This window comes from Orbicella franksi, chromosome 15 (assembly GCF_964199315.1).
Source record: "Orbicella franksi chromosome 15, jaOrbFran1.1, whole genome shotgun sequence".
Taxonomy (NCBI): domain Eukaryota; kingdom Metazoa; phylum Cnidaria; class Anthozoa; order Scleractinia; family Merulinidae; genus Orbicella; species Orbicella franksi.
Genome location: NC_138159.1, coordinates 12074850 through 12085402, shown reverse-complemented (window position 1 = coordinate 12085402; position 10553 = coordinate 12074850).

The window sequence follows — 10553 nt, the reverse complement described above, 5'->3', positions numbered from 1 at the left end:
CTAGCGAGTTTTTAATTTCTCGCTAGCGAGTTTTCAATTTCTCGTTAGCGAGTTTTTAATTTCTCGCTAGCGAGTTTACTACCTGCGAGTTTCCAATTTCTCGCTATGAGTTAACAATTTCTCGCTTGCGAGTTTTCAATTTCTTGCGAACGAGTTTTTAATTTCTTGCGAGCGAGTTTTAAATTTCTCGCTAGCGAGTTAACAATTTCTTACTAGTGAGTTTTTAAAGACCATCAAATTTCTCGCTAGCAAGTTTTCAATTTTGTCGCTAGTGAGTTTTCAACAGTTTACGGGTGGGAGCGCAGGGAACTGTGGGACATTTTCCCGCCTTCTCCCCCGAACCCTCGAGGTGTCAGGTTTTCGATTGAAGCGAAAGTGAAGCAAGAGAAGCTTACTGTAAGCTAAAAATTGTGAATCCTGTCGTAAGACAGATCCTTGATAACATTGGTAGATTGGACAGCGAGCTAGAAAACAGCCAGCCAAATCCATCTAAGACGAACGGTGGAACCATGAGCAACGAACGAACAGTTTCTGTCGAAGGTGAAGGGTCGCGAATTTTCAGGAGAAGCACAGCACAGCCCTATCCCAGCATTTGTGCCAGTAATGCTTGCTTTACTTGCACTGTTAGCAATATCATCACTACTAGTACTTCCACAGCTGCTCAGCAAAGACCAAGTAACAGCACAAATTCTACGCTGACTCCGCGCTTCAGGTTATCGTATAATTTCAATAATTCAAGGGCTGGTCAAAACACTCGCGAGAAAGGCAAAGCAAAAAGTGATAAAGCACCGAATTCCAGTTTCCTTTCCAGGTATTCAGTCACAAAATTGTCATCATCGGAATCTAACTGTTCTAAAAGGTCATTAAAACCAGCAAAAAATCTCACAAGGTCTTCTTGTCTTTCTCTGGTTGAGATTTGAACATCAGCCATATTGAATGATTGCAACCTAATCCCCAGGACTAATTAATCGCCTTCTACGTGAAGGCCTGGGAGAGAGGCCTGGCTAAAACTCGCTAGTGAGAAATTGGAAACTCGCTAGTGAGAAACTGAACACTCGTTAGCAAGAAATTGAAAACTCCTAGCGAGAAATTGGAAACTCGCTAGCTAGGAATTAAAAACTCGCCAGCGAGAAATTGGAAACTCGCTAGCGAGAAATTAAAAACTCGCTAACGAGAAATTGAAAACTCGTTAGCGAGAAATTGAAAACTCGCTAGCGAGAACTGAAGCTTCCCCCAAAAAACTCAACCATCGCTATATTAAATTCACCCATACATGGTCAAAGCTCACCATTTAAGATTTGCGACTCGCCAAGGCTAAAAGTCGGTTGGACCAAGATTTAAAACTCGAATGGCTTTTGGAAGTAACGGCTTACCATATCACTCGACACTTTCCTCTAGCAACAAATTTAAATTTCAAAAGGCGCCATTGAATTACTTGAGCTCACTTGTCAGGGGATACTCAGGCGACGTAAAGCCGGATCACATGACTGGTTGATTTGATTTAATTTATGCATGAGCTGCCCCCGACCTTTTCCTCGCGTAGCTTTGTGGATTCGGGAAACTGGGAACACTTTTCCGAGAATTGAGTGCTAATACCTATATTGGTGTACTATTTGTTTTCACAGAAGCTTAAGGAAGTCATGTTCCTGACCCTTAAGCCTTCCTTTAAAAGCAAACAACTCAACCAGGATTTGCATTAATTGTATTGACAAATCCGTTGTGATCCTAAATAGACAACTGAACATTCCATGAAATAGAATATGTGACATTCATACTTTTGATCTGCGTTTAAATACAAAGATTTAGAAGAGAGACCATCACAGTTAAATACACATTGCGATAAAGCCTGGAAAAAAAAAAACGGTTTGGCTTGAACGGCCAAGCGTTCAAACCATTAAAGCAAGGACTCAGCAAGGACTCAGCAAGGACTCTCAAAGATCTGGAACTCTCTTGTCTTCTTTATTGTTGATTAAACCTCGTAGTACATAGCTCAAAAATAACTCAGGGTAAATCGTGCTTCTATATGCTTATGGTGTGGCAGGTGAACTTTAAGGTTTACAGCAAAATAAACAACTAAGACAAGTCTCGTCAACACCAACACCCGTAAAGGAAATTGCTGAACGTTTAGATCTTCCGTTCAAGATAAGTTCAAGGAAATTGCTCAAAATATAGGTAAATAAAGGTGTTAGCTGACAATACGCTACTTCGCATCTAAGAACAGTGATATTAATGAAGCTTATTAAGATACTGGACCGTGAAATTCTTTTCTGTGTCAACATTTATGAATTTGTAATTGTTCTACATTTAAGATGCACACAGTTTTAACTCATGACATTTCCAGTAGATTACGATAAGTTTATAATTCTAAGTAAAATGCGGAACTTATTTACGATAAGGATATAAAGAAGAGCAAATATTACAGATAAACCTACTGATAGTTTTGGAGGTCAGTATTTCTCAGCAGCAACACTTGGTCGACTGAACAAATATTTCATTTACGAAATGTACCCAAAAAATATACCTAAATCTTCGAAGACGCCTCTGCTATCTGAATTAATCGCTTAGAACATTTCCCCTCAGTGTACTCTTGTTATACTTGCGTCCTATATAGACATGGGCTGCCATGAAGGTGCCCAAGATTTCTTCCTGCGAGTTACCGCAGTGTTTTTTAAATAGTCTGGAAACTGAAATGCACGATTTCCAAACCCTGAGGGCGGTTACAACTGGGACAAACGTCGCTATTATCCTCTCAGCCATATCGTTAACTGTGATTCCCCTCATAGTTACTACAATCATGAAGTTTGCTGTGACATCACATGCCCATAAACATTTTTTCTTGGCCACCTTTGTCTAAGATACTGCTATTTTACTGATTGTTTGTCTTTATATTTTTAGTTTTTGTAAATTAATTTTAATTCATTCAAATTGTTTAAATAGCTGATGAGATGTTAGCATTGAACAAGATAACAACTGTATGACCCATCTTGTGGCTAAACTGTTATAGACTCAAACAATATTGTGTGATAAAGCAATCCTGTGTTGTTAACAAGATTTATCCAATGAATTTTATTATTAAATGAAATCAGTCTCCTTCATGTTAGCTTCAGAGCTTAGAGCTAGACCCGGCAGCTTGACCGCTAATAATAACGACCGTAAAAGCGCGGATAACACAGTGCAACCTTTCAAAGACCAGAGCAGTCACTCGAGTCACATACAAAAGTCCCAGGTTTGGGCGGCTGGCCCAAAAGCGTACGAGCTGGGGGACGGGGGGGGGGGGGGGGGAGGAAGTTACGGAAAGTTTTGAAATTTTTCAGGCAAAACGCTCATGATTCGGGCAACAGTGCTTGGGAGAAAACATTCCAAACGGTTTCAAAGCTTCTCGGCTACTCTCTCTCACGTTTGCCTTGCCAAAACACACTTGACGTTATATGATCTGGGGGATCCAGGTATTGCTTTGGAAAAGCCATAAATCGGTTAAAATCCACGACATGGATATTATTTCCATTCCTAATTTTCCATCAGCAAAACAGTGACAAAAGAATCAAAGCGAACAAAAAATTTTGTTTTTGTGATGGCTCTGAAGAGAGCCCTTTTAAAAATTTTCTGTTCGCTAGTTACCGATTTCAACACTCACGTATTCGGGCATTATGAACTTCGGGCAAGACGATGGAAAATAATCGAAGAGAAAATCACGCTACTTATTAAAGCTCGTTACTCGTTAATTACTCGTAGATTTTTAGCACAGAGGGCCACTATTTTATCAGTTCATACTGTCATGTGTCACCGTCTAAATAAAGTTGATTAATTGATTGGTTCCCAAAGATAATTATTCTCACCTTTCGCTGAAAGCTTAGATAAGCCCTGGGATTTGTCTGGAAAAAAACTCATCAATAACAATAATTAGAATTCCCATTTGCGGTAGCGGTATTATTGCCGAAATCAATCAGTTCCAAAACAATCAGAAGGTAGCTGTAGTTGTGACAAATCTGATCCCTTGATTCTCAGTACCGACTCTCTATATTAATTTAGCCAAGGAACGAAAATCAACTCTTGAAGTTAAAACAATGACCGTGCACATATTCATAGTGTACTGTCGGTGTTTGCTTGTCTGCAATCAGAGATACAGGTTAGCAATATCTGAGAAAGTGCGATAAAGAAAAGGCGTAATCCTCTAACTCAGTTCAATCTTGGTTGATATAAGTTATCAACATTATCGCCTTCAAACGGGAGAAAGTAACCTCAAAATGGGCAGTTTACTTGGAACGAAAACTCCGAACACTGGTTTCCTTACCCTCTGAAACAAAACGAGATTTTTTTGCAGTGGCGTGATACTCGTCACGAACAACAGATGGAGTCTGACTTTCACTTACCCTTGAATGGTAAACTCTGAGCTATGAAGAAAGTAAAAAATAAATATGATATTACTCACATCTGTGTCCATAATTGAGGGTCAATAACAGCTATACGTTGATTCATTGTACACATGTAAACTAATAAAAGACAATTAAGATGAGGATATGCGTGCTGCTGTAAACATCCCGTGTAGCTTGAGCGAAGAAGGACATCGGTTTGTGCAACAAACAAGCAGAAAAGGAACAAAATGTCACTTCACTTCAGCGGAGGTACCGTTTGAAGTAGGGACGATCGAGACACTTTTTAATTCAATGGCAAGTGAAAGTTGAATCTTCTCACGGTCCCGAGACTACAAACCTACTTACAGGAAAACTTGATCAGTTCTAACTATCACGACTTGCTTCTTGTTATTGACGTGCAAACAGGAAGTCCAATCTGGAGTGGCATTTTGATTCAATCGAATGTGCCCTTATTCAAGGACAACATTAGAGCTTTTTGCTTCAAACCAGTAAAAGACATTAAACCGGTTGTATTCATATTTTGTCATACCGCTTACATTCAAATCAACCATGGGTGACAGAACGAAAGCAAATTTTTGGTCCATAAAATTTACAACCGACGTATAACGACAAGGTTTAGTGGTTTGTTACAAAAAATAATAGGTTAACTAAGCTTGTGTAAAATTCACCATATTCAAAAAGCACTTGAAAAACAGCTACAAATGCAACAAGAATAACAAACACAATAAAAAGGTATAATTTTCTTCAAAGTTAGACAGAGTCTCAAATTGCTTTTGTCCACCAACGCTTAGTTTCTTTCTTCTGTCCATCTCCGTTCGCTATACCTCTCTTGATTCGCGCCGATCGTCGCGCTTATGGCGAAATAATAGGGAGTTTACGAAACCACGACGACAACGGCAACGGGAACGTCACTGAACAAAAGGTTTAATGAGCAATACAATGGCTGTGTACGTGCGTTATAATTCTTGGTACATTTTTTTTGCCGTCCTCTGCAAGAAAACAGCGTGAAATGATCACTTTTGCGTTGTCTGGAGAACGTGAACCACGACGGCTAATTTTTTGACTTTTTATTACAAATTTATCGCTGTGTTCCGGAGTTAGTTTTGCGCTAGTTTTGACAGTGATAAACAAAATAAATGACTTAAGAGTATCGCGAGATTTTTAGGTAAAACATTAACTCATTCTTAAGCGATGACGTATTGTGTGACGTCATCGCTTTATGCTGGCATGCATGCATTCCTTTGGATAGTGATTTCGCATAGTTTGTCGCGCTTATGTCCGTTTGCTTATGTCGCGCACAATTTATCCCCCTGTGGAAGCGAAATGCACTCTGGGAGTTCCTTTGCCGCTTTCCTTTGCTGTTTGTAGGTTCAGTGGAGTGCTTTTAATTGTAGCTTTTAAAAGAAGATTTAGGGGTGGATTTTGGTTTAAACAGTATCGGATAAATTTGCGTTCACGGGCAAACTCATAATAAGAACATATCCTCCATACATTCAAGTTTAGATAGACAAGTAAGTCGCACAGGCGATAGGTGAAGGCTTTACGACTTTCCTTTGCTGTTTGTAGGATCAGCAGACTGCTTTCAATCAGTTAAAACAACAAATTAATTTCCGGTGAGGTAATTAGTGTTGCCAAATATTTTTAAAGATAATAAGGTGTCGATTTCAGAGAGAGTAACACTCCTTTGCGGCTTTCCTTTGCGGCTCTCCTTTGCTGTTTGTAGGATCAGCGGAGTGCTTTTAATTTCAGCTTTTAAACGAAGATTTGGGGGTTGATTTTGGTTTATACAGTGTCAGATAAATTTGCGCTCACTGGCAAACTCGTGAAAAGAACATATCGTCCATACATACAAATTTAGATAGACAAGCAAGTCGCACACGCGATAGCTAAAGAGGGTCCCCAATAGGTTTGGCGGGATGCGGGATTTGGCTTTTTTTCGCTGTGATATTCGGGATTTCATCTGAAAACAGGGGCGGGAAGCGGAAATTACAATTACGAGTGGGAGCGGGATTTCGTGATTTCATAAGGTTGGGATGCGGGATCCGTAAGGGGAACAGAGTGGGATACGAGATTTCAATTCTTACATGACCTCATAAATTGTTATTGACCAGCGCAAAAACCACAAGCTGGCAGAAAAGAACCTTTCGTGTGTGTAGCTGTGTCAGGTTTCAAGTAATGAATGGCAACAGCTCTGCACCCTGTCAGGTTCTGTCAAACGTATCCATTATCGCTTGACTACGTTAGCATCATGAGACTGTATGAGGTCTTTGAGTCCCATTCCTACTGACTGCGATCATTTGCATTGACCTCTGACATCAATGACATCTGTCCATTTCCGACATTTTCGACACTTGCGCTTGTAATCTTGGTCCCTCGATCCTTTCCAGTTTTTCTAGTCTTTCGACCTTTTCTAGAGCGCTTGGTTTGTTTTGGCCAGCATGGCCACACCGGATGGTGGTGATAGTGATTTACTGTACGAAGTATGTGACGTTAGGAATTGTGTCCCCATGTATTACGAAAAGAATGTGCGAGCAGGAATGCCTTCATTCGGAAAGAAAAGTTCTGAGTCCAGACTTCAAGGAAAGCGAAGACCCTGAAAGCTTTAAAAGAAACTGCCAAGTGTATTTCCGGGCCATCTCTTAAATATGGGAAATGAACAATCTTTTCCTTTCACTGATACGTGGACAAAAGAGAACAAAACAGTATACCGTTTACGGAACAAAACGTTATAATCATTTGTGCTTACTTATCTGCTACCCATTGAATTCTTTTGTGATCTTTTGCGATATCTATTTTTAAAAAGTTTCTGCGTTAATAATTAATAATGATAATAGGACTGAATGGAGTCCAATTCGGTCTGTAATCATACGAGTGATTAACAAAATCGGACGACCGCGAAGCGGGAGTCCGATTTGTTAATCACGAGTATGATTACAGACCGAATTGGACAACACGATGTCCTGTTACCAATTAATCAAAACTATGACAAAATTCGAGAAACGAACAGACCATCGATTGAGTGCTGAACGATTAAACATCGTTTTGATTAATAATTAAATTAATCATAACAATTACAATTTCCTCAAATGTTATTGGTGCATAAACAGCTGTATTTTGCTCTAATTAATCTGCAAAGTTGTAATCGGACACCTGTAATCGGACAGTTACATGAGCCAATCATTTTAAGTCCTCTCCACTAAATCCACCAATTATAACATTGATTACAATCACTATAGTAACCAATTCAAGAGACCGACTTTGTAAAATTGTGGAGGTTTAGTCTCTGGTGACTTTGTTAAAAGAAACTTAACAGCCATTTTCCACACTATTCTCCAAATTTTTAATTATGATATTTAAAATGACTATTAAAAGCTCCTTTTCAAATAAAACTTTTACTTTTATGGGAAATTGTAATTGTTATGGTTAATTGGTAACAGGACATTATGTCGTCCAATTCAGTCTGTAATCACACTCGTGATTAACAAATCGGACCTCCGCTTCGCGGTCGTCCGATTTTGTTAATCACTCGTGTGATTACAGTCCGTATTGGACTCCACTCAGTCCTATTACTATCATTAAATTTAACAAATTAATAATTAACGCAGAAACGTCTTGAAGAAGTGGGCGGGATCGGGATTTCCAGTCTAAAAAGGGTGGGATGGCGGGATTAACAGGAAAAAATGGGCGGGAAAGCGGGATCGGAGAACCCTACTGGGGACCCTCGCTGAAGGGTCTACATAAAATTTACGGATTGGTAGCGCAGTTGTTCTTTTGCCAGTCTTGAAGTGAATTGAATGAGCATTGTATGAGCACTGAAATATACAGTTTACAGTAGTGATAATGAAGTCAGTTTTTTATGAAGTTTTGGAAATGTGCTGTTTTATATTTTCCGTCAACGAAAGAGTGGTTGTGATTAAACAATCGACAATCGTTTTGTCAGGGTAAAGACAATACGAATGTCCATTGATGACAAGTATACGGTTAACAACAAATTAATTTTCTGTGAGGTAATTAGCGTTGCCAAATATCTTTAAAGATAATAAGGTGTCGATTTCAGAGAATGAGAAACTTGCACTTTGCGGCTTTCCTTTGCTGTTTGTAGGATCAGCGGAGTGCTTTTAATTTCAGCTTTTAAACGAAGATTTGGGGGTGGATTTTGGTTTATACAGTGTCGGATAAATCTGCGCTCACGGGCAAACTCATAATAACATATCTTCGATACATACAATTTTAGATAAACAAACGGGTCGCACGCGCGATATGACAAGTCAAGAGAAAATGATTTTCTCTTGGACAAGTGTATTGTTAAAACAAAAAATTAATTTTCGGTGAGGTAATTAGCTTTGCCAAATATCTTTAAAGGTAATAAGGTGTTGATTTCAGACAGAGGAACTTTTCAGCGGAGTGCTTTTTATTTGGGTTGGTACATTTCGCTGACCCCTAGCACATGGACTAACAAGATGGACCTGGTACATGAACTACTTGAATGAACCACCAATGGACTACCCTAAATGTAAACCCCTAAAATTTCTAACCCAAAAGTTTAAGAATCAGTTTGTCTGCTCATGTTCCAATCATCTAGGAACAATTTTTAAACGTCATCGCTTCTGCATTGCGTGCCGTTTATTTAATGGACGTTGTCCTCGGCGTCGCCGTCGTGGTTTCGTAAACTCCCTTATATCTCTCGGTTATTACGCGCGCTGTGATTAGTAAATTTAGCGGGCAGTATTCCACTGTACGGCAAGCTAAAATATAAACTGCTTTTGTTACCGAAATTTTCCGTGATTTATTGCCAAGTGTTCGTAATTTTTATGGAAACTAAAGGTTTAAACTTTCTTTCAGGCTTGACTTAGGGACGTTCGCGCTAATTGTTTCTGCGCATCCTTACTGTGCACGCAAATTCACACTCCACGTCATGCATGAGCGCGCAATGATAAACAATTATAGGGCAGATGGCGATTGCCTCAGCTTTGCCTGGATTTAACGACCTCGGACTTTCGGTGACCCCTATTTCTCTTTTGATGGATAATCTTCTCTACCGATTATCTACGTTTAGCGAAAAAATGAAGAAAATCTATCGATTAGAAGTTTGAATTTTTTGCAAAATGCACCATCGAATTCCTTTTTTTTAGCCCTTCGTTTTTCCGTGCGGTGGTTTCAAATCCCCGGCTTGAAGGGTTAAGTTTTGTGAAAACGTTGGCAACATTTGGAATTATTTACGCAACAGACCCACTTCTACAAAATATGACTAAGATCGTTTGCCTCCGTTGACTCACCTTCGATATTTTTAACTATAAACCCCTGTAGACCATGCTGAATTACGTGCGCCAATTTTTCAAAATCAGGGTAGTTTTTCAACCGCTTTATCACTGAAACGAAGCCGGTAACCCCAAATTTTTTTGCATTTCTGACATAAGTAACTCATTATCTGACTGCAGTAAAAATTTGAAAAAAATCTATGGACTGGAAAATTTTCGCGCGAACGTCCTTAACAACGATTTCAAATTGACTAATTTTGCTTTCGACGTGAGTCAGAAATTTGAGGCCGTTCCACGTGAATAGAAATCGATTACGAACCCGACCGTCAGATACACAGCAGAGTTATGAATACATATGTAATAAATATACTCACTAACTTCGTCTTCTTAGTCCGTACTTCAAGTTACGGTTCGTCGTTGTTTTCCTTCGATTGAGCCATAAATCGAAAGGGAAAAACCTCGGTCGCGATCGGTAACTTACAATAGGGACGTCGAACACGGTGAGTAAGGCTCTCTATAACACATTAAAAAAAAAATGTCTATGTTTCAAGTCTGTTACACAGTACTTTGATGGTTTGAAACACACGGCGGGTCCGGATTCGGCGAAATATCAGGAAGAAAAACATGAACATACAGTTGTTGCACACCACCTGTTGCCACAAGTGACTCATAATTTCCGCGCGTCTGTTCTCTTCAATGCTAACAGCTGATTGGCTAATATTTCACCTCGAAGTGACCAGTAGTTTGTGTTTACGCGCCCGCGAAATGCAGTCATCACCGCTTTAGGGATTTTAAAATATAAAAATAAAGTTTACAAACTAGCAACACCCTTAGCAGGGCGACTGTTCAGCTCAGACGACTTAAACGATTGTTCTGTAGCTAGCGTTAACATCCCTTTTTCAGCTAGGGTTTCGTAGTCTTC